The sequence below is a fragment of the Schistocerca nitens genome, chromosome 4 (assembly GCF_023898315.1).
Source record: "Schistocerca nitens isolate TAMUIC-IGC-003100 chromosome 4, iqSchNite1.1, whole genome shotgun sequence".
In the NCBI taxonomy this organism is placed as follows: Eukaryota; Metazoa; Arthropoda; class Insecta; order Orthoptera; family Acrididae; genus Schistocerca; species Schistocerca nitens.
Genome location: NC_064617.1, coordinates 281,776,843 through 281,803,278, shown reverse-complemented (window position 1 = coordinate 281,803,278; position 26,436 = coordinate 281,776,843).

Genomic DNA, 26,436 nt, shown 5'->3' with positions numbered 1-26,436 from the left:
CGCTACTATTCGGTCGAGTAGCTCCTCAATTGGCACCACGAGGCTGGGTGGACCCCGAAAAATGGCGGCCAGGATGATCACCCATCCAAGTGCCGGCCACGACCGACAGCGGTTTTAAAAAATAAGTATAATTTTTATTTGAAAAATTTGTGTTCGTTTGAAATATTGCGTTATTAGAAAATAGGAAAAGCGATCTGTGCTATTTTGATAGCACTGCCGACAGGACCGAGTAACAAGCACTTAGTGTAAGAATTGGTACAGCATACTTGAGACAATAACATTCCTGTTGCCGTGTGTGGTGGCTTAAGGAAATTTGGAAATTTGTGGTAAGATCTTATGGGACGTAACTGCTGAGGTCATCGGTCAGTAAGTTTACACTCCACTTAATCTAACTTAAACTAACTTACGCTAAGGACAACACACGCACCCATGCCCGAGGGAGGACTCGAACCTGTGATGGGGTGAACCGTGCGAGCCGGCCGGAGTGGCCGAGCGGTTCTAGGTGCTACAGTCTGGAACCAAGCGACCGCTACGGTCGCAGGTTCGAATCCTGCCTCGGACATGGATGTGTGTGATGTCATTAGGTTAGTTAGGTTTAAACATTTCTTAGTTCTAGGGGACTGATGACCTCAGCAGTTAAGTCCCATAGTGCTCAGAGCCATTTGAGCCATTTTTGAGCCGTGCGGCGTGGCTTAACGTACGCGTGTACATGCAGTTTGCAAGACTTGGACCCACCTGTGCTATACGGTCGTTTCTCGCTGTCGTCACCGCACATCCGTTGTATTGCAGAATGGCACCAATCCCAGTCTGGAAATACTTTTACCAAGTGACGTAGCAATGAATTATAACCGTTCATTTGCTTTAAAAGATGAAAGAATTTCCTGCCATTTCTATGAAACAATAAAACAGGCTGGAAATTATGGCAATTGTAACAAATTAAAAACTTAACAACAATTTATTCATAGTATAAAATAAAATTAGAGAGTAGATGATCTGCTCCTGTGTTTAAGTAACTTGCCTTCATCTGCTCGTTTTCTGGAAGGCTCAGTGGATCAACTCAAGTATGGATATATCCTAGGGGAACATGTCCACCCCTACATGCACTTTTTGTACTGTCACGATGGCATCTACTAGCAGAACAATGCAACGTGTAACACAGCTTGCATTGCACGTGTGCGGGTACGAGGTGCATTCAAGTTCTAAGGCCTCCGATTTTTTTTCTAATTAATTACTCACCCGAAATCGATGAAACTGGCGTTACTTCCCGACGTAATCGCCCTGCAGACGTACACATTTTTCACAACGCTGACGCCATGATTCCATGGCAGCAGCGAAGGCTTCTTTAGGAGTCTGTTTTGACCACTGGAAAATCGCTGAGGCAATAGTAGCACGGCTGGTGAATGTGCGGCCACGGAGAATGTCTTTCATTGTTGGAAAAAGCCAAAAGTCACTAGGAGACAGGTCAGGTGAGTAGGGAGCATGAGGAATCATTTCAAAGTTGTTATCACGAAGAAACTGTTGCGTAACGTTCGCTCGATATGCGGGTGCGTTGTCTTGGTGAAACAGCACGCTCGCAGCCCTTCCCGGACGTTTTTGTTGCAGTGCAGGAAGGTATTTGTTCTTCAAAACATTTTCGTAGGATGCACCTGTTACCGTAGTGCCCTTTGGAACGCAATGGGTAAGGATTACGCCCTCGCTGTCCCAGAACATGGAAACCATCATTTTTTCAGCACTGGCGGTTACCCGAAATTTTTTTGGTGGCGGTGAATCTGTGTGCTTCCATTGAACTGACTGGCGCTTTGTTTCTGGATTGAAAAATGGCATCCACGTCTCATCCATTGTCACAACCGACGAAAAGAAAGTCCCATTCATGCTGTCGTTGCGCGTCAACATTGCTTGGCAACATGCCACACGGGCAGCCGTGTGGTCGTCCGTCAGCATTCGTGGCTCCCACCTGGATGACATTTTTCGCATTTTCAGGTCGTCATGCAGGATTGTGTGCACAGAACCCACAGAAATGCCAACTCTGGAGGCGATCTGTTCAACAGTCATTCGGCGATCCCCCAAAACAATTCTCTCCACTTTCTCGATCATGTCGTCAGACCGGCTTGTGCGAGCCCGATGTTTTTTCGGTTTGTTGTCACACGATGTTCTGCCTTCATTAAACTGTCGCACCCACGAACGCACTTTTGACACATCCATAACTCCATCACCACATGTCTCCTTCAACTGTCGATGAATTTCAGTTTGTTTCGCACCACGCAAATTCAGAAAACGAATGATTGCACGCTGTTCAAGTAAGGAAAACGTCGCCATTTTAAGTATTTAAAACAGTTCTCATTCTCGCCGCTGGCGGTAAAATTCCATCTGCCGTACGGTGCTGCCATCTCTGGGACGTATTGACAATGAACGCGGCCTCATTTTAAAACAATGCGCATGTTTCTATCTCTTTCCAGTCCGGAGAAAAAAAATCGGAGGCTTTAGAACTTGAATGCACCTAGTAGAAGAACACCAGAATGGATTTATCGTACTCCCTTGGTCATCGAACTCCCCGGATTTTAACCCAATTGAGAAACTGTGCGACCATTTCAAATTGGGCTGTTCGAGCCATGGATCATCAACCGAGAAATTTGGTGCAGATGGTCACGTCACTGGAGTGACCTTCCAGGATCTCTGAACGTCTCCTCCTGCACGTCCGCGCTGCAGAAGGTGATTACCCAAGGTTTTGGTAAAAGATTGAAATAAACATGGTATTTTATTTTACTCACAGAAAAACAGTTTGATGACGTCACGTCTCTGTGCTGTGATGGACTGACAGAAGCAAGCTGAATAAACGCTGAAATGTGTCATAACTACTGTACATGAAACTAAAACGAGGTATTTAAAATCTAGAGCAGTTAAAATACGCTCTTACGATACGTTGTCATATTACAGCACTCTCAAGACGCGTTTTTTGGATGGTTTGTCTTAGGCAAGGCTCGGGAAATATCACGAGTCTCAGAAACGTGCATTCGAACGAATCAAAGCGTCTGTGCTGCGGTGGAATGCCACTATCATTCTTAATCCCCTGTGTCACGTATCATGAAACATCGAGGTCAATGGCACAACTAGGACAAGACAGTATGGATTCATAGTAAAGACGATGGAAAGACTCCATCCCACCGAGGAAGATACCCATGCAGTATTCACGACTTCGCCGAAACAACGTCGAGGATTGTTCGGAGTATTTTAAGGGACTCGTGGTCTCCGGTTACAGAGTAAAATGTAATTTTGATTTCTTCGGTATAATACCCCAGTCACCCAAGTTTCTGTGAAAATACCTTCACAACAGTGAAAAAGCCTGTGATACGCAAACTCCGAAAGGTAGAATACAAAACACAGAGTAGTGCAACAACGCACAGACGAAACAAAATTGCTGTGGTTGGTTGTCGTCGCTGCGGGAAATCTCTGCATAGATTCGTTGTGCTCCTCACCATGGCATTTAGTGAACTCATACACGAGGTGCACACGACCAGCTTACAGATACTACTGTCACTGTTAATGTACAAGAGGCATTCAGAAACTAATGCAACACATTTTTTTCAACTAATTTCGGTTGAAAAAAATTGGAAATTGTTGTGGGACATTTTGGAATATCCTCGCTTCAGCCCCTACAGTTTCATGAAATTTTGATGCCTCGTAACACTATACGTAGCCTTCAAAATGGCGTCTGTACAGAGAGCTGTCTTTCAGATTCTTTTGGTGGAAAACCAGAGCGTCGCAGATATCATAAGCGCTTGCAGAATGTCTACGGAGACCTGTCAGTGAACAAAAGCACGGTGAGTCGTTGAGCGAGACGTCTATCATCATCACAACAATGCCGTGTAAAGCTGTCCGATCTCCCGCGTGCTGGCCGGCCGCACACAGCTATGGCTCCTGTAATGTGGGAACGTGCGGACACTCTCATTCGAGGTGATCGACGGGTCACAATAAAACACTTTGCTGCACAACTGGACGTCTCTGTTGGTAGTGCTGACACACTCATTCACTAGACACGGTCAAAATGTGTTGCCCACTGGGTTCCTCGCCGACAAACAGAAGATCATAAAGAGCAACAGGGACCACGTGTGCGGAATTGCTTGCGCGTTACGAGGATGTTTTCGTCGAACATCACCTCTCCTCCGAAAGAAGTTCAAAGCTGCACCCTCAGCTGGCAAAGTCTTCTCACTGAAGGGGTTATTCTGTTTCATGTCCTCTCTCATGGTGCAATGATCAACTACAGTGTATATTGCACAACCGGTCGTCTCCACAGAAGTCCAAACGAACTTTTATGCACAACAACGTAATGCCTCAAACAAGACTGCGCATCCCATAGGAGCTCACAAAACTTCATTAGACTACTCTTCCCCATCTACATCGCAGTCCGGATCTCGCACCTTTCGACTTCCATCTGTTTAGCCCAATGAAGGATGCACTCCGAGGGGAAGCAGTGCCTGGTTAATTGGGAGCTTATTGATGCAGCAAGACGTTATCTCCGACGTCGATCAGTGTAATGGTGCCAGAGGCCACATAGGCGTACCGGCCCTCCCGGAAAAGTGGGGTAAGGTCGTCGCATTCAACAGAGGTTATGTTGAAAAGTAGGGTTTTGTAGCCAGAAGAGTGTATTGTAATGCTGAACAAATCAACCGGCATTCATTAAAAAATCTGTTGCGTTATTTACTGAACGCCCCTCGTACAAATAAAATTGCCAAAAAAAAAACCAAAGCGGTGTCGAGCAATACTGAATGTAAGCTTGAGGGCGAAGAGTGAAATGGCATTTCAACGTTCAGCAGCAAATACCTTGAGTGAAGGAACAATGCTTTCACGCAAGACGTTTGCACTGATATGCAGATATTTTGTGTGCAATAAAGATTCTAAGATAAATGAGGGTAAGGAATCACAAGAAATACTGTAACAAGACACTGGTGCCTTATAACAACATATGAAATATCCCTGAAGAACCTCACAAATTTTGTCGCTAGAATTGGCGTTCATCCTGTACTTAGGGCCTTCCCATCCGCATACTAATGTCACACAGTAATAACTTTTTAATTAATAATTCTTCCGTAATACGGAATAAATCAGTAGTATGGGCACATAGTTGCTCAGCCCTACACTTCAGACAATCAAAAGTGTAAATTAATAATTACCAAAATTTAAGTCCTTGTCCAAGGATTTCGAAAAGAGTCTGGTTTAGGTAGGTAACACCTCTGCAATATGAAGGATAATTAAACAGACTGACAGGAGAAAAACGTCTGGCTAACTGGGCGTCCACATGGATGAGAAACAAAGTTAACAATAGGATGACAATTAATAGCTTCTGAAAATCAGCTGCAATTCACTTTTTCTGCCAAATAACGAAGCGAGCACGTTTAATTCACAAGGAAGGTGACTGAATATATTATAGCTGACTGAGTTGTATTTTTGTAATTTTAATGCAATTAATGTATAATCTATATCTAGACACAAATGGTCATGCTTGGAGGCAAGGTGTGCAATTAATGTCGTTTTTAATGTCTTGAGGGTGGCATATTGTTGGGCCGAAACTGACAGTTTTAACCAGGAAGTGACATACAGCTTTCATGCCAAATCATTATTTTTCAAAAATATTTGAAGTCATTGTCTCCTTCAAATCGTAATAGTGCCTGGCTTTCGGTTAATCTTGCCGGTAGATGCTCGTAGCCGCACCGCGTTGTTGTGCGGGTAGCCTATCTACGTTTCGCTGCCCGTCAGTGTCATGTTAGTTTGCAACCATCTCCTTCACTTTGAAGTTTCTAGCGTAAAGTAGCGGATATCTGACGTACCCTGTTATTTTTTTTCTTTGTTCATTCATCAGTCTTTCGACTGTTTTAATGACGTCCGTCTTTTCCTGTCTGGTGCTGATATTTTCGTCAGTGCGTAATTATTACACCATCATCCCGTGTAATACGTTTCCTACATTCTAGACCTGGTCCACCCATACTGCTATTCTCTCTGCCGCATCTTACAGCACTAGCTTGGATATTCCTAGATCCACTGTTTCCGAACTGGTAGTGAGGTGGAAACGTGAAGGGACATCTACCGATGTTACTACAAGATGTTTCACTGCATGACAGAATGGCGATGTACTTCCAACATGATGGATGTCCGGCACATAGCTAGCGTGCGGTTGAAGCGGTATTGAATAGCATATTTCATGACAGGTGGATTGGTCGTCGAAGCACCATACCATGGCCCGCACGTTCACCGTATCTGACGTCCCCGAATTTCTTTCTGTGGGGAAAGTTGAAGGATATTTGCTATCGAGATCCAGCGACAACGCCTGATGACATGTGTCAGCGCATTGTCAATGCATGTGCGAACATTACGGAAGGCGAACTACTCGTTGTTGAGAGGAATGTCGTTACACGTATTGCCAAATGCATTGAGGTTGACGGACATCATTTTGAGCATTTATTGCATTAATGTGGTATTTCGAGGTAATCACGCTGTAACAGCATGCGTTCTCAGAAATGATAAGTTCACAAAGGTACAGGGTGTTTCAAAAATGACCGGTATATTTGAAACGGCAATAAAAACTAAACGAGCAGCGATAGCAATACACCGTTTGTTGCAATAGACAACAGTACATTTTCAGGCGGACAAACTTTCGAAATTACAGTAGTTACAATTTTCAACAACAGATGGCGCTGCAAGTGATGTGAAAGATATAGAAGACAACGCAGTCTGTGGGTGCGCCATTCTGTACGTCGTCTTTCTGCTGTAAGCGTGTGCTGTTCACAACGTACAAGTGTGCTGTAGACAACATGGTTTATTCCTTAGAACAGAGGATTTTTCTGGTGTTGGAATTCCACCGCCTAGAACACAGTGTTGTTGCAACAACACGAAGTTTTCAACGGAGGTTTAATGTAACCAAAGGACCGAAAAGCGATACAATAAAGGATCTGTTTGAAAAATTTCAACGGACTGGGAACGTGACGGATGAACGTGCTGGAAAGGTAGGGCGACCGCGTACGGCAACAACAGAGGGCAACGCGCAGCTAGTGCAGCAGGTGATCCAACAGCGGCCTCGGGTTTCCGTTCGCCGTGTTGCAGCTGCGGTCCAAATGACGCCAACGTCTACGTATCGTCTCATGCGCCAGAGTTTACACCTCTATCCACACAAAATTCAAACGCGGCAACCCCTCAGCGCCGCTACCATTGCTGCACGAGAGACATTCGCTAACGATATATTGCACAGGATTGATGACGGCGATATGCATGTGGGCAGCATTTGGTTTACTGACGAAGCTTATTTTTACCTGGACGGCTTCGTCAATAAACAGAACTGGCGCATATGGGGAACCGAAAAGCCCCATGTTGCAGTCCCATCGTCCCTGCAGCCTCAAAAAGTACTGGTCTGGGCCGCCATTTCTTCCAAAGGAATCATTGGCCCATTTCTCAGATCCGAAACGATTACTGCATCACGCTATCTGGACATTCTTCGTGAATTTGTGGCGGTACAAACTGCCTTAGACGACACTGCGAACACCTCGTGGTTTATGCAAGATGGTGCCCGGCCACATCGCACGGCCGACGTCTTTAATTTCCTGAATGAATATTTCGATGATCGTGTGATTGCTTTGGGCTATCCGAAACATACAGGAGGCGGCGTGGATTGGCCTCCCTATTCGCCAGACATGAACCCCTGTGACTTCTTTCTGTGGGGACACTTGAAAGACCAGGTGTACCGCCAGAATCCAGAAACAATTGAACAGCTGAAGCAGTACATCTCATCTGCATGTGAAGCCATTCCGCCAGACACGTTGTCAAAGGTTTCGGGTAATTTCATTCAGAGACTACGCCATATTATTGCTACGCATGGTGGATATGTGGAAAATATCGTACTATAGAGTTTCGCAGACCGCAGCGCCATCTGTTGTTGAAAATTGTAACTACTGTAATTTCGAAAGTTTGTCTGCCTGAAAATGTAGTGTTGTCCCAAGCATATTGCAACAAACGGTGTATTTCTATCGCTGCTCGTTTAGTTTTTATTGCCGTTTCAAATATACCGGTCATTTTTGAAACACCCTGTACATGTAACACATTGTAACAACCGAAATAAAAGTGCAAACGTACCTACGTTCTGTATTTTAATTTAAAGAACCTACCTGTTACTAGCTGTTCGTACAAAACTGTGAGCCATATGTTTGTGACTATTACAGTGCCATCTATCACAAATTGAAAATAATGGTCCAACTAAAACATTCATATTTATTTACGTACTACACGAATATGTAATAAGAAATGGGGGTTCCTATTCAAAAGAAACGCAGTTGATATCCGTTTGACCCATGGCAGCGCCATCTAGCGGACTAAACATGGCGCCATCTGGTTTCCTCCTTTAAGCTAGACAAGTTCTGTTCTTTGTACTTTTTCGTTTGACGCTTATTTCGTGAGATCAGTGGACCACCCAGTATAGTGCACATATCACAGTAGTGGATCTTATGAGTTGGTCTCTGTCAAGGTTGATTCTGGTGCAGAACTCAGTGAGAGTACCCACATTATCATGCTACCTTGTAATTCCGTAAGACATCGATTTATTCATGGGCAGTGTCTTTGACTTGACTCCTAAAGCCTCCGAAATTCTTTACGTGATACGATGGAAAAGGTTGCTTCGGTCTGAGCTTGTGTTTTGCTATAAAATGACAGGAAAACTACGTATGTAGATTAGATCAATTAAATCAGTATTAGTTTTCAATGTTGTAAAGTTACTGACATAATGTAGAGTGTACCAAAGGGACTTTACAGCTTTGAAAATAGGTGATCGAGGAAACCATACTGCCTGACATCGTCATTTTTCTTCTAAGATAAAAGAAGACACAAGAAGATACAAAACTATACTGGCTGACATTGTCACCTTTCTTATAAGAAACAAGAAGATACAGTCAGGCTCCTACTAACACCTGGTACACACTTGGAAAGGACGAAATACGTATTTGACTTCTTCTGTGTTTTCTTAGTAGTGTATTTCTTAAATTTCATGCGTGTTTTTTTCTCTCTCTGTTTAAGAGATTTATTCTCACTTTTTTATAACTGAAAAGTATTGTCAGGCTATCTGCAGCGTAGTTTTCATTTCTGCTAGACCCAGATTCACCGCTCATAAGGCGTCAGTCTCCGTTTTTGACAAATCAGAAAGTCAGCAAGTTGGTACCTAGGCATCTGTCTGTGTTTTTATACAGAGTTCGCCAACAGCTGAATGTACTTCTGGCTATGTCAGAGAATCTGGCGCGTTGCATGAGATATCTAAGATCTCGCTCGATGGCGAGTGTTCATCAGAGACAAGGGTATTGTCAAGAGAGCTCCAGTGAAGTGTGATGGGACCACTGTTACTTTCTGTATACATAAACGCTCTGGCAGAGAGGGTAAGCAGCAGTCTACAACTGCTTGATGATGATACTGTGATGCACGGGAAGGTGTTGTCATTCAGTCGCTGTAAGAGGATACGAGATGATTTTGACAAAATTTCTAGTTGGTGTCATTAATGCCAGCTAGCTCAAAGTGTAGAAAAATGTAAGTTAATCCAGATAAGTAGAAAAAAACCAATAATATTAGAGTACAGCATGAATAGTGAGCTGCTTGATTAAACATCTAGGAGGAGCGTTGCAAAGCAATAAGAAATAGAATGGGCATGCAAGGATTGTAGCAGGAAAGGCGAATGGTTGACTTCGGTTTATAGGGAGCATTTTAATAAAGTTTGGTTCATCAATAAAGGAGGCCACGTATAGGAACTAGTGTGACCCATTGATGAGTACTGTTCGAGTGTTTGGGGTCCGTACCAGGTCTTATCAAAAGCAGAGACCGAAGCAGTTCAGAGGCGGGCTGCTAGATTTGTTTCTAGTAGGTTCGTACAACACGCAGGTATTATACAGATTCTTCGAGAACTCAAACGGGAATCCTTGGAAGGAAAGCGACATTCTTTTCGAGAAGCACTACTGAGAAAAATTTAAGGACTAGCGTTTGAGGATGACTGCATAACGATTCAGTATAAAAGCATAGATATTTGTGAGAAAATTAATATTGCCAGTCGGAATATTTGAGCACACTATATCTGGAATAGTATTATATCCAGAATTACCGACAAATGCAGTCAAATGATACCGCATTTGACGTCAGTAGTACAGTATGTAACGAGACACCAACGATTCAGGCGGTAGTGTGTTGGTATAAAGGCAGTCGGCTCTGTGCGATGTTACTGTGTACGTACGAGCCTTTACTGCATATAGGAAAGACACCATTAATGATAATGCGTGTTGTGTACGTAAACCACGACTGTCACAATGAGATGAGGAACACAGTAATCAAGTGACGAAAAAGCAAAAATCGGCACGTTGAAGGAAATGAGTGTCTATAATCATCAAACTGCCAAGAAGATGAACAGTTCAAGTTCACTGAAGATGAACAGTTCGTTGGATTGGGCACACGATGTGGACAGAACGGAAAATATGGGCAATGTAGAAAATTATCTGAGGCACAGAAAGGATTACTTTTGAGCAAAGCAAGGTCCACAAACCGCTATTCTTCTCAACTTGTTGCTGATTTACAGTTGCCAATAACTGCCAGGCGTGCACGACAAATTTCGTTACATGACAATCATCTCACGTTCAAGAAACTGCTGCAGGGACCCGCTCTAAACTCCAAACATAAACAGGCTAGTTTGGAGTTTCTCGAAAATCATGTCATGGACTTCAGAATGACATAAAGTGATCTTCAGTGATGAGGAGAAGTTTAATTGGATGGGCAGGATGGATTTCAATATGATTAGCATGATCTGAGAACCGAGCAGCAGGTAAGACTGAGCAGAACACAAGAATGAACTCTAATATCTACACTGAGATGCTAGATGGAGTATTGGTTAGACTGTACCACGATCTAGGGACGAAAGTGTAATGTTTCTACAAGATAATGCAACTACACATGTTTCGGCTACAACCGATATGCTGCCCCAGCTTGCACGTAGCTCGGATTTAAACCCCGTGGAAAACGTTTGGGAAATACTTGCAAGGCCTGTTTATGTACATGGAAGACAATCTGAGGTCGCATGTGAGCTGAAAAGACCGAAACGAAAAGTGGATGACAAATTCACTGCAAGAACTACAAACCCTAAGAGAATCAATGTCGAAGAGAAGAAGAACAGAGGTTGGACAAAGTACTAACAATGCAATAGCACAACAGGACAGAGAGTGCTTCTAACGGTTTCTAAGTAGGAAATGCAAACACCTTCCTTTGTTACTCGTGTTATGAAAGAAACTATATAATTCCGTCGTGATTTTTTGTGTCTTATACACTGAAGCGCCAAAGAAACTTGTATAAGGACGCGTATTCAAATACAGAGATGTGTAAACAGACAGAATCGACTCTGCGATCAGCGACGCCTATATGAGATATTACCTCGGTTACTGCTGCCTCAATGGCAGGTAAACTAGGTTTAAGTGAGTCTGAACGTGGTGTTATAGCCGGCACACGAGCGATGGGACACAACATTCCCGAGGTAGTGATGAAGTGGTGATTTTCCCGTACCACCATTTCACGAGAGTACCATGTACATCATAAGCCACGGTGAGAACTATGTATGGAACAACGAAATGGATAAAGATTCATAAAGGGGTCCGGCAAGTCTGCATACTGTCACCGTACTTATTCAATCTGTATGCAGAACATGTCATGAGGAAAGCGAGGCTAGATGAAGGAGAAACAGGAATTAAAATAGCTGGAATAAATGTAAACAACCTCAGGTACGCGGATGATACGATCCTGTTGGCAGAAAGTGAAGAAGAATTGAGAACACTCTTACTGAAGGTGAAAGACGAAAGTGAAAAGGCCGGTCTTATGCTGAATGTGAAGAAAACGAAAATTATGGCAACTACACCTACCAATTCGTGGGATATAGCAGCAGAAACCATGGAGGTAGTGACCACATTCAGTTATCTCGGTTCCCAGATCTCTGCTGACGGCGACTGCAGCCATGAAATCCGGAGACGCCTGTTGCTCGGTAGACAGGCGATGTCAAACCTTGACAAGGTTATAAGGTCCAGAGATATAACACTAGCAACAAAGATCCGTATTGTGAGGGCTATGGTCTTTCCAGTTGTGATGTATGGATGTGAGACCTGGACCATTAGAAAGGCCGAACGGCGAAGAATTGACTCCTTCGAATTGTGGTGTTGGAGGAAACTTCTTAGAGTTCCATGGACTGCAAAGAGAACCAACAGATCAATACTGGAGCAAATTAAACCAGATTTCTCCCTGGAAGGTCTAATGCTAAAACAAAAGCTGACCTACTTTGGACACACAATGCGAAGGCATGCCTCGCTGGAAAAAACATTAATGCTGGGGAAGATTGAAGGAACTAGAAGAAGAGGACGTCAGAGGATGAGATGGATCGATGGCATCACAGAAGCAATGTGTTCCAACCTGGAAGGTCTACGGGAGAAAGTGCAAGACAGAAAAAAGTGGCGTGATTTGGTTCATGGGGTCACGAAGAGTCGGAACCGACTAAACGAATAAAGATAGAGAGAGAGAGACCATGTACATCAAGAATCCGGTAAAACATCAAAACTACGACATCGTTGTGGCTGGAAAAAGATTCTGCAAGAACGGGACGAACGACGACTGAAGAGAATTGTTCAGCATGACAGAACTGCAACATTTCCCCAAATTACTGCAGATTTCAATGCTTGACCATCAACAAGTGTCAGCGTGCCAACCATTCAACGAGACGTCATCGATGTGGCTTTCGGAACCCAAGGGCGGCTAGTGTACCCCTGTTGACTGCACGACACAGATCTTTAAGCCGCGCCTGGGCCCGTCAACTCCGACATGAACTGTCGATGACTGGTGGGACTGGTCGGACGAGTCTCGTTTCAAATTTTATCGAACGCATGAACGTGTACTGGTGAGGAGACAACCTCATGAATCCGTAGATCCTCCATGTTAGCGGGGGACTGTTCAAGCTGGTGGAGGCTCGGTAATTGTCTGGGGCGTGTGCAGTTGGAGTGATATGGGACACCTGATACGCCTAGATACGACTCTGACAGGTGACACACACGTAAGCATCCTGTCTAATCACTTGCGTTCATTCATGTCCATTGTTCATTCCGACGGATTTGGGCAATTCCACCAGGACAATGCGACAGTCCACACATCCAGAATTGCTACAGAGTGGCTCGAGGAACACTCTTATGAGTTTAAACACTACCGCTGGCCACCAAACTCCCCAGACATGAACATTATTCAGCATATCTGGGTTGCCTTGCTACGTGCTGTTCAGATGAGATATCCACCCCCTCGTACTCTTACGGATTTATGGACTGGCCTGAAGGGTTCATGGTGTAAGTTCCCTCCAACACTACTTCAGACCTTAGTCGAGTACATGCCACGTCGTGTTGCAGCACTTCTGCGTGATCGTGGGGCCCCTACACGATGTTAGGCAGATGTACCAATTTCTTTGGCTCTTCAGGGTATGAATCTACTACTTTCGTAGTAAATTCGATATACGTATGCTTGAGACATTGTACAATTACTTTCGTGGAGCCCTGCCTTTATATTGATTTCCAATACTGTTCTGCTTCCAACGTACATATAGCACAAGCTTCATGGACGTAAGATTAGAGAAAGAAGGGCCCCTACGGAGGCGTATAGAGAGTGGTTTTGCCCTGGCTCTGTTTGCGAGTGGAACAGAAAAGGAAATGACCATACTGTGGCTTGCACAGTATATACGTAGCTGCAGCTATAGATCTTCCATCACACACTGTAAGGTGATTTTCACAGCATAGATGTTGATATACAGGGTGAAAAGTATTTAAACCGACAAACTCTGGGAGGTTGTAGGGGACATCAAAACAAATATTTTTCCCTAATGTCATTTTTTTCCTATGGGGATTATTTAAACCGGTGGAGGCCATATTACGCTCTTCAGTTGTTAGAGGGCGTATTACGCTCTTCAGTTGTAGACAACTGCTGTCCACCAATGTAGCAGCGCATTGTCTCTGCTTACGAATGGACCGATACACCTGGAGTGAGTACACTGATATGGTTTGTGCGTACTACGCAGCGCACCACAACGGGCGAGCTGCACAGCGGGTTTATCAACAAAAATATCCTAATCGCCGTATCCCGCATCATACGATCTCTGCTGCTGTGTACCAACATTTGCGTGAGATCAGGTCATTTAGCAGATTACCTGGACAGGGACGACGTCGCACGGTAAGAACGCTGCAATTTGAGGAAGCTGTCTTGCAGCATGTGGAGGGGGATCCTTCAATCAGCACCCGTGCAATTGCACGTAACATGGGGGCGAATCAGACGAATGTAAGAACAGTCCTTCGAGAGTAGTCGTTACGTCCATTTCACTTACAGCGTGTCCACAACCTGGAACCAGTTGATTATCCACCCAGAGCACAGCTTTCGCAGTGGTACCTGGAACAGTGTGAAATGCATCCTACATTTACATCCTCTGTGTTGTTTACCGATGAAGCAACGTTCGGGCGTGATGGAGTCTTCAACATGCACAATTCGCGTGCTTGGAGTGAGGATAACCCACATGCCACATTTACTAGCGCTCATCAAGTGCGGTTCTTCGTTAATGCGTGGGTCGGTGTTTTTGGGGACTTTTCAGTTGGGCCGTATCTGCTACTTAGGCTATTGAATGGCAGGCACTATTACAATTTTCTCGCCAGAGCATTGCCAGAATTGCTGGAAGACGTCCCGCTCCCTACAAGACAACGCATGTGATTCCAACATGACGGGGCGCCGGCACATTTCAGTCGTCGTGTGCGTCGATTCCCGCTCCGACGGTTCGCAGAAACGTGGATTGGCAGAGGTGGTGCTGTACCATGGCCTGTTCGATCCCCAGATATGTCCCCTCTGGACTTTTTTGTGTGGGGAGAGATACGCAACCTTGTTTACGCAACTCCTGTTGCATCAGAAGAGGATGTGGTTGCCCGGAACAATTCAGGATACTCCTGGGGTTTTTGCCCGTGTCAGACAGAACATGATCTGACGGTGTATCCTTTGTTTACGTGTCAATGGAGTCATTTTTGCAAATCTACTCTAATTGAAATTGGGTTGTGTTAATGTGTTGTCTCTTGGTGATAAAAAATGGAAAAGTGTTTGTTGGTTTAATTAATTTGCAGCCAGAGAAATCTTCCTCTACCGGGTTAAATACTCCTCATAGAAAAAAATGTCGTTAGGGAAAAATATTTGTTTTGATGTCCCCTACAACCTCCCAGAGTTTGTCGGTATAAATACTTTTCACCCTATAGAGGAATTAGTTTCGGAATGATCCGTGCAGAAACGCAGTGCGAGGCTCAAAAGGGTTGTCGTACATCGCGGCCCCCACATTAGGATTAGACAGACGCCAGGCAGAAGCGCGCGGTCCCAGATGGGTGTACTCGTTGTTCGGCTATCTCCCCGTGCCTGCGCCTGCCGCAGGGAGCAGCTGATACGGCGCTCCACCCACGCGCTACGCCGCCGTCCTGCGTGCAGTCAGCGGAAATGCCAGAGCGCCGCAGCTGCCTGCCCGCCGCTATCGCGGGCACAAATAGGACCCGCTGATACGTCACCAGCTGCGCAGCACGCGGCCCGCCTGCACCAGTAGAAGCTCCACCCGTCAACATGGCCTCCTGCACGTGCGACCAACTTCTGGCGACACCTACATCGATAATCCTCAATATTACGGTGTGAGGCGGAAGGTACTTCTGGTGAACGTTGCCTGTCATATTCTCAACTTTATGAACTGATTTTCATTCGCGTATTGTTCAATCGCAGACACTCCCCGTAGAGAATTACACTACTGGCCATTAAAATTGCTACACCGCGACGTTGACGTGCTACAGGCACGAAATTTAACCGACAGGATGAAGACGTTGTGAAATGCAAATGATTAGCTTTTCAGAGCATTCACACAAGGTTGGCGCCGGTGGCGACACCTACAACTTGCTGACATGAGGAAAGTTTCCAACCGATTTCTCATACACAAACAGCAGTTGACCAGCGTTGCCTGGTGAAACGCTGTTGTGATGCCTCGTGTAAGGAGGAGAAATGCGTACCATCACGTTTCCGACTTTGATAAAGGTCGGATTGTAGCCTATCGCGATTGCAGTTTACCGTAACGCAAACTGCTGCTCGCGTTGGTCGAGATCCAGAGACTGTTTGCAGAATATAGAATCGGTGAGTTCAGGAGGGTAATACGGAACTACGTGCAGTCGGGATGACAGGCATCTAATCCGCATGGCTGGAACGGATCCCTGAGTCAACAGATGGGGACGTTTGCAAGGCAACAACCATCTGCACAGACAGTTCGACGACGTTTGCAGCAGCATGGACTATGAGCAGACGATGACTGTGGTTACCCTTCACGCTGCATCACAGACAGGAGCGCCTGTGATGGTGTACTCAACGACGAACCTGGGTGCACGAACGGCAAATCGTCATTTTTTCGGATGAATCCAGGTTCTGTTAACAGCATCAGGATGGTCGCATCCGTGATTGGCGACTTCGCGGTGAACGCACATTGGAAGCGTGTATTCGTCATCGCCATACTGATGGTATGGGGTGCCATTGGTTACACGTCTCGGTCATCTCTTGTTCGCACTGACGGCACTTGTAGGTGTGGACGTTACATTTCAGATGTGTTACGACCCGTGGCTCTACCCTTCATTCGATCCCTGCGGAACCCTACATTTCAGGATAATGCACGACCGCATGTTGCAGGTCCTGTACGGGCCTTTCTGGATACAGAAAATGTTCGACTGCTGCCCTGGCCAGCAAATTCTCCAGATCTCTCACCAATTGAAAACGTCTAGTCAATGGTGGCCGAGCAACTGGCTCGTCACAATACGCCAGTCACTACTCTTGATGAACTGTGGTATCGTGTTGAAGCTGCATGGGCTGCTGTACCTGTATACGCCATCCAAGCTCTTTGACTCAATGCCCAGCCGTATCAAGGCCGTTATAACGGCCAGAGGTGGTTGTTCTGGGTAACTCATTTCTCAGGATCTTTCAGAGCCGGCCGCGGTCGCCGAGTGTTTCTAGGCGCTTCAGTCCGGAACCGCGCGACTGCTACCGTCGGAGGTTCGAATCCTGCCTCGGGCATGGATGTGTGTGATGTCTTTAGGTTAGTTAGGTTTAAGTTCTAAGTTCTAGGGGACTGATGACCTGAGATGTTAAGCCCCATAGTACTCAGAGCGAATTGAACCATTTTTGAGCTTTCAGGTGCGCAGAATCGATTTTCTGTTGTCAGTTTACATTGCTACCGTGGTCACGTGATCTCGGTACGGTGTAGATTTGATTAGTAATGCATCCCATAAATTTTGAATGTCGTCATAGTGCTACTGCGGTCAGATTCCCTCCGTAGATGCTTTGGATTTAGTACAGGCGTTTTGCAGACACCGTAACAATTTGCATTTGATGCTTGGAATAAACTGGGTTCTTAGCATTGATGAGCAAAATGAACCGATATCACGTCACGAGACTGTCACGTCAGCGTGTATTCACCCTGTACGTCACGCCATGTCACGTCAGTTCGGCACAGCACTTGTCAGAACGTGGTGTCAGAATTGCAGAACTAACAGCGACAAACATTTTTAATTCTCAAAGCAAACTTCCTAACGTACGTCCTTGGTCAGTTTTGTTTCATTTTGTAATGTGCAGAAAAGTAAAGCGACATTTCTAAACATTTATGTGGTAGGGGAACTATATGCATACAAACATGTCGAACAATTACTATAAAGGAATAAATGGGGCCTGTTTACTTTATCCAATATTTTTTGCTTACGTTACTAATAATGTCTTAGAAAACTATATTCGTCGCTTTCATTGAAGGTGACCTTTTCATTTAAAACGTTATGTAATGGAAACTGCTTCGCCAACTTACGTTTTTGTTTATATGCATTGTTAGTGTCAGTTCTGTTATGTTATTTTAAAACCTTAATTTTTTTCGCTTTCAGATATGTGACCCCGTTTGTGTAAGAACACTCAATGGATACGAAAGTAAAGCACAATAACGAAGATTTCGAAAAAACAAAAGAACAGAATCTACTACTACAGTATAACACGAGTGAGCGTGGCGAACGACGACGATAAACTAAAAACTTTATTCCTGGCAAACTTTGACGTGACGTGCGGTGACGTGACAGCCAAAGTGAATTGGCCTTAAATAAACAACATCGTCCCGAGATCATGTGAAATGTATAGCTTAATTTTGACATCATGAGCAGTATGCAGTGCTCTTTCGCAAGATACTTCTAGTCTATGACACCCTCCGAACATATATTTTGCACAGGGAGGTCGAACTCTGAAAGCATGACTGGATTTCACACGCTCATTAGAATGCCATGTGGAAGCTCTTTGAGATGCCGGATTCGGCGAGCCAATTAGGAACGAAAGCGGTGTTTGACGTAGTAGAGAAGGTTTGGTTTGAATACACACAGAATTGTCTAATTGGAAGCTGAGTCTCGCCGGCTGTAAGTGTGGTAAAATCTATAAATTACTAAGCGTTGTTCCGGAACACAGAACCCACCCCAGTTGGAACTTGCCTATCTGATGTCTTTCAGGTGCAACAGGAATTTGATTCTCAATATTTCGCGTGATTATTGATCGCATTTAAAAATTAATAGTTGTCATAATCTGCCATCAAAAGGAAAGAAGTAAGACAAGCGTTACAATTGGAAACTGTGTGTTTGTCCAGAAAGGTGCAACTGACAGCGCGCCGGAGTGGCCGTGCGGTTAGAGGCGCCACGTCACGAACTGCACGGATCCTCTCGCCGGAGGTTCGAGTCCTCCCTCGAGCATGGGTGTATGTGTTGTCCTTAGCGTACGTTAGTTTAAGTAGTGTGTAAATCTAGGGAACGACCACCTCAGCAGTTTGGTCCCTTAGGAATTCACACACATTTGAACATTTTGGTTCTAGGGGACTGATGACCTCCGATGTTAAGTCCCATAGTGCTCAGAGCAATTTGAACCATCCATCTCGTCAAGAAATTTCTTCATGCTCAGCATCCTTCAGAAGGCGCTTCACGCTCCCATCGTCACTTACCTGCCATCTGAATACAAAATCACGTGAAATCCGAACAAAAGCGACATTATCACTTCAACATGTCCAACTACGTTAGTTAGAATTATACAGACGTGTACTATCTGATTAGCAAAATAGGTGCTCTATGACGAAGCTTGATAGACTGGCTACGACCGAATATAGTAAGTAACAAAAACATATTGTTGGTCATTGTCAGACATTTGAGTCAAAGTTCAAAATCACTATTTCGGATCAGGTCCGGCACAGGAGCATAAAAGGTTAATCTCAGAATCATGAGTTTGCAAGCTTCCTGACTTGTCATCAGCTGGCAGCTTTGTCCAGAAATAAAAAATATACCCAGGCCCCCAGTTTGGGTCAAGGTTACCCTAACGTTTTCCGTGGTATTCAGACGAGTGCAGCAACTGGAAAGATACTATTAAATATTTCCATTTGGGATTCCCTTTGCTCCATTGTACAGTATCCATCAAACACTTATGAGTAGGGAATAAAAGATGAAAAAAAAGTCGAGTGTCTTTAACCCGGTACCATCATCCATAAATATAAATCTGTTACACGCGCCGTCTCATGCTAATGCTGTATGGATGCAGTACGTTGCCATCATTCTCGTCGCCTGCAGTCCGCAGCGACATAGGTATCTTGTATAAGACGAGCCACTCATCAATTTGTATCCACATAAACATATATACACTTACACATAGACTAGATTTTCAGCAGGCCGGGTGGCCGAGCGGTTCTGGGCGCTACAGTCTGGAACCACGCGACCGCTACGGTCGCAGGTTCGAATCATGCCTTGGGCATGGGTGTGTGTGATGTTCTTAGGTTAGTTAGGTTTAACTAGTTCTAAGTTCTAGGGGACTGATGACCTCCGATGTTAAGTCCCATAGTGCTCAGAGCCATTTGAACCATTTAACGTATAATTTTATTCACGGCACATGCCACTATGCTCCTCTTCTTTACATAACCTACGAAACACTATGTGTGAATAAATGAATCTATGAATCAGATTGGATTTTTCATCCAGTAGCCGATAGTCACCGACTCCAAAAATGTTCAAATGTGTGTGAAATCTTATGGGACTTAACTGCTAAGGTCATCAGTCCCTAAGCTTACACACTACTTAAAGTATCCTAAGGACAAACACACACACCCATGTCCGAGGGAAGACTCGAACGCTGAGACCAGCCTTACAGTCCATGACTGCAGCGCCTAAGACCGCTTGGTTAATCCCGCGCGGCTCCGACTCCCACTTCCAGGATTTTAAATTTGCTACTGTCGTGATGACTGTAAATTGAAGAAATATTGAAGCAGTGTAGAGTGTAGAGTGGTGTAACGCTTTACTGTTAAAAATTTGTCTATTTGGTATAAGAAAAAATTCTACTATAATTTTAAAATTTTCTAGTGTTCACGTTTCCACGGCGAGAATAACTGTCTCAAGTTTATACATCAATCCATCACCCATCACCCTCGAAGTTTTGCGTCGCCATCACGGAAACAGCTTGTACGTATCATCTCCTTGTCTTCGCCGTGGAAATCGAGGCGATAAACGTTTCTCCCGTCGGCGGCTGCTTCCTAAATGAGCTCCACGACACTGACGTATGTCACTGCGTCAGCGGACGAGGTTGGCCAGTCACCTTTAAGTAGCGAGTGCATTATTTATCTTGGCTCTCACTCCTGAACGCAGCGGAACTGAGGTGAATGGATCTGCGCTGTTGGAGAGCCAAATTTCCAAGCTGTGAAAACAGCGTAACAACCTTAACCTCGGGGAAAGTGAAACAATGCGAAGTCTGACAACACTTCCTGCTCCTACAGTTGTCCGCAGGGTTCAATGCTCGGTTCACTTCTGCTCTTGCTATATGTGTATGTCATTTCATTTTACATTGGTAAAGCATAAAAATCAAGCTCAGTAGAGCTACAGATACGAAGGAGCAATAATGATATATTCAAAATTGTTCTTACTAGTTATCAGCAAACGGGTAATTCTTTAATTTAGATAAAAAGTTAATTCAAGTCAGTAGAATCCAAGCACTATCATCAAGACTAACAATATAGCACAGGTGAAAGGTAACATATAAAACTTCTTACGCAAAATTCCTGGACGTTCAAACTGATAAGAATTTAAATTGGAAATCACAAACCGTAGACCTTCTCAAACTGTATAGTTCCATAACATTTGCATTGGAAAATTAGTTTTCTTTGCATACTTCCCTTCACTCACACGTGCAATAACATTTCTTGGGCAATTACACAGAGAGACAGACTATTAATTGCACAGAAACGCGCTGTACGGGTAACATATAGTGTCCAAATTCAAACTGCATGCAGACAAATGTTTAAGAAATTAAGCGCACTAAAAATAGACTCACAGTTTATATACCCTCTCTTGAAGTTCGTTAGGGAGAATCAAACACAAATTGAAACTGGTAATAGCATTCATAAATACACAAATCAAAACAAGTTTTGAATCACCCCTGTTCCCAGAACTCCTTAAGACAGACGTTGACTGAGGATATTATATCACAGACACAGGTCATTTGACTGTTCAGAGATGTCACTAAACCCGTCCAAAGATGTAAACAACCATGCATGAGCTGCTCCTAATAGACGGAGGGGGCTCGACTGCTGATCAGTTCAAGTAATTCCACAAGGAAGGAGGTACACGGCTCGTGTTGTCTGTAGTTCAACCATGCCTAGACGGTCAATACCACTATTCGATCGCGTCCGCATTGTTACTTTGTGCCAGGAAGAGCTCTCAACAGGGCTCAAATGGCTCTGAGCACTATGGGCCTTAACATTTGTGGTCATCAGTCCCCTAGAACTACTTAAACCTAACTAACCTAAGGACAGCACACACATCCATGCCCGAGGCAGGATTCGAACCTGCGACCGTAGTGGTCACTCGGTTCCAGACTGAAGCGCCAAGAACCGCACGGCCACACCGGCCGGCCACTCTCAACAGGGGAAGTGTCCAGGCATCTCTGAGTGAACCAAAGCGATGTCATTCGACATGGAGGACATACAGAGAGACAGGGTCGATGGCATGCTTCGCTCGGGCCGCCCAAGGGCTACTACTGCAGTGGATGACCGCTACCTACGGATTATGGCTCGGAGGAGCCCTGACAACAACAACACCGTGTTGAATAGTGGTTTCCGTGCAGCCGCAGGACGTCGTGTTACGACTCAAACTGTGCGCAATAGGCTGTATGATGCGCAACTTCACTCCCGATGTCCAAGGCGAGGTCCATCTTTGCAACCACGACACCATGCAGCGCGATACAGATGGGCCAAACAACATGCCGAATGGACCGCTCAGGATTGGCATCACGTTCTCTTCACCGATGAATATCGGATATGCCTTCAACCAGACAATCAACAGAGACGTGTTTGGAGGCAACCGGGTCAGGCTGAACGCCTTAGACACACTGTCCAGCGAGTGCAGCAAGGTGGAGGTTCCCTGCTGTTTCGGGGTGGCATTATGTGGGGCCTATGTACACTTGTGGTGGTCATGGTAGGAGCCGTAACGACTGTACGATAAGTGAAAGCCATCCTCCGGCCGATAGTACATCCATAGCGGCAGCGTATTGGCGAGGCATTCTTCATGGACGACAATTCGCGCTCCCATCGTGCACATCTTGTGAATGACTTTCTTCAGGATAACTACATCGCTCGACTAGAATGGCCAGCATACTCTCCAGACATGAACCCTATCGATTATGCCTGGGATATCGAAAAGGGCTGTTTATGGTCGACGTGACCCACCAACTATTCTGAGGGATCTACGCCGAATCGCCGTTGTGGAGTGGGATAATCTGGACCAACAGTGTCTTGATGAACCTGTGGATAGTATGCCACGATGAATATAGGCGTGCATCATTGCAAGAGCGTGTGCTGCTGGATATTAGAGGTACCGGTGTGTGCAGCAGTCTGGACCACCACCTCTGAAGGTCTCACTGTGTGGTGGTACAACATGCAATGTGTGGTTTTCATGAGCAATAATAAGGGCGGAAATGATATTTATGTTGATGTCTATTTCTATACAGGTTACGGAACTCTCGGATCCGAGGTGGTGCAAAACTTTTTTTGATGTGTGTATAATACTATGAACAAGGCTGGTAACGTTACAGGTGAAATGGGAATTATCCTTTTAAATGCGTAGGAGAGAACGGATAAGTGGAAAGAGTACGTTGAAGGCCTCTATGACAGGGAAGAGTTGCCCGATGATGCGACTGAAAAAACAAAATTGCAGGAGTAGATATAGAAGAGATAGGGAATTCAGTATTAGAATCAGCATTTAAAAGAGCTTGGCAAGGCTTAGGTTCGAATAAGGCAGAAGGGATGGATAACAATGCATCTGAATTTCTAAAATATTTTAGAAAAGTAGCAACAAAACGACTATTCACATTGCTGTGCAGAATGTATGAGTGGCAGTATACCATCTGACTCTCGGAAAAAACATGATCCACACAGTTACGGAGACTGCAAGAACCGGCAAGTGAAAGAATTATCGCACATTCATCTTAACAGGTCAAGCACGCCGGTTACTGACAAGAATAATATACAGAAGTATGGGAAAGAAAATTGAGGATATGTTAGATAACGATCAGTTTGGCTTTAGGAAAGGTAAAGGTGCCAGAGACGAAGTTCTGACGATGCGTCTGATAATGGAAGCAAGACTAAAGAAAAATCGAGACACGTTCGAAGAGACCTTGCTGGCCAAAAGCACAAAAAGAAGCAGTAGAAATTCTATCGGTGTGCGGGCGGACGTAATCTTGCTGAAATGTAAGCTCAGGATACCTTGTCAAGGGCAACAAAATGGGGCGGAGAATATCGTCGATGGTGCGCTGTCAGGATACCGCGGATCCTGTAATGAAAAGAAGTGGCTCGCGAGCTCACCGCTCCTGGTTGTCGGTCCATACGGCGGCGACAGTAACGATGGTATCGGACCACTATCCACTGCATCTCCAGAGGCGTCTTCGCAGGTCGTCCGGACTCAGTTCGAAGCGGGACTCATCTCTGAAGATAGTCCAGTCAGTGAGATGACATGTCGGCAGACGCTCCGGACGACGGTGGGATACGAGACTGACTGAGAAAAAATAAGAAAAAGAGTATGGAGCGTAAACAGGCATTTCGATAGTAAATTTTCCCTGGCTCAGATGTCAAACGGAATAGGAGAGAAAATCGATATCACTGGCACGTGTAACATCCGCCATGTGCTACATACTTGGGGAGTGTTTATATAGTCGTAGATGTAACGGTGGAAGTAATTTTCGGCTTCAGTATTTGGCCGACCACGCGGAGCACAGGTAGTAGCGTAATGTTCCTAATCGCCAGACTGTTGTTGTTGTGGTCTTCAGTCCTGAGACTGGTTTGATGCAGCTCTCCAGGCTACTCTATCCTGTGCAAGCTTCTTCATCTCCCAGTACCTACTGCAGCCTACATCCTTCTGAATCTGTTTAGTGTACTCATCCCTTGGTCTCCCTCTACGATTTTTACCCTCCACGCTGCCCTCCACTACTAAACTGGTGATCCCTCGATGTCTCAGAACATGTCCTACCAACCGATCCCTTCTTCTAGTCAAGTTGTGCCACAAACTTCTCTTCTCCCCAATTCTATTCAATACTTCCTCATTAGTTATGTGATCAACCCATCTAATCTTCAGCATTATTCTGTAGCACCACATTTCGAAAGCTTCTATTCTCTTCTTGTCTAAGCTATTTATCGTCCACGTTTCACTTCCATACATGGCTACAATCCATACAAATACTTTGAGAAACGACTTCCTGACACTTAAATCAATACTCGATGTTAACAAATTTCTCTTCTTCAGAAACGCTTTCCTTGCCATTGCCAGTCTACATTTTATATCCTCTCTACTTCGACCATCATCAGTTATTTTGCTCCCCAAATAGCAAAACTCCTTTACTACTTTAAGTGTCTCATTTCCTAATCTAATTCCCTCAGCATCACCCGACTTAATTCGACTACATTCAATTATCCTCGTTTTGCTTTTGTTGATGTTCATCTTATACCCTCCTTTCAAGACACTGTCCATTCCGTTCAACTGCTCTTCCAAGTCCTTTGCTGTCTCTGACAGAATTACAATGTCATCGGCGAACCTCAAAGTTTTTATTTCTTCTCCATGGTTTTTAATACCTACTCCGAACTTTTCTTTTGTTTCCTTTTTTGCTTGCTCAATATACAGATTGAATAACGTCGGGGATAGGCTACAACCCTGTCTCACTCCCTTCCCAACCACTGTTTCCCTTTCATACCCCTCGACTCTTATAACTGCCATCTGCTTTCTGTAAAAAATTGTAAATAGCCTTTCGCCAGACTATGCGCCAATATTCTGGATTAAATTACAGATCTCTCCGCAGTGACCAGTGGAATGAGGGTACGAGCCACTGTTGACGGTGATCTGTCCGCCGATGGGGACGTTAAAACCAGCGGACGCGTTGGTGCTATTCGAGAGGGGTACGCTCTATGCCAACGTCGAGTTCCGTACTCTCTCTTGTCGTGATATAACAGAGACACAACATCATATTCTATACGCACTACATTCGACTGCACACAGCAAATACACTTAAGACACCTGATACATGCGAAAAAAGGGGTCGTTATGCATGAAGGGAGAAAACATTTTCGATTAGGCGGCTGAAACTACCCTTGCTTAGAGGAAGTAGCTCAGTGATGTGATAGCAGCCAGATCTCCAGTCATAAATGGCAGATGACAAGCGGCGCCCGTGGCGTCGGAGGTGGCGGCCTCTGCAGGGACAGGAAGTGGGCGAGGTCAGCGCCAGTCACCGTCTTTTTAAAGCCCAGTGACGGCTGACGTTGTTCAGTGTGACGGTGCCAGCCATCTACAGGTTGTGCTCATCTCGAGCTCACCTATCTTCTCAACGTGTAGCGCGAGACACCTCTGCCACTGGAAGGCTGACACACACTGCCGGAAAAAAAATTAGTACATCTTTTTCGAGGTTTCCAGTTCATACAACACTTACTGTTGCAGCATGGAGTATGGAGTTCACGAAATGAATACATTTACAGATCAGTAGCACAAGCGGCTCTGAGGTACCAGATGTCGACCAATGCTGAAACACCCATATTACACTACTGGCCATTAAAACTGCTACACCACCAAGATGATCTGCTACAGACGCGAATTTAACCGACAGGAAGAAGATGCTGTGATATGCACATGATCAGCTTTTCAGAGCATGAACACAAGGTTGGCGCCGGTGGCCACACCTACAACGTGCTGACACGAGGAAAGTTTCCAACCGATTTATCATAGACAAACAGCAGTTGACCGGCGTTGCCTGGTGAAACGTTGTTGTGATGCCTCGTGTAAGGAGTAGAAGTACTTA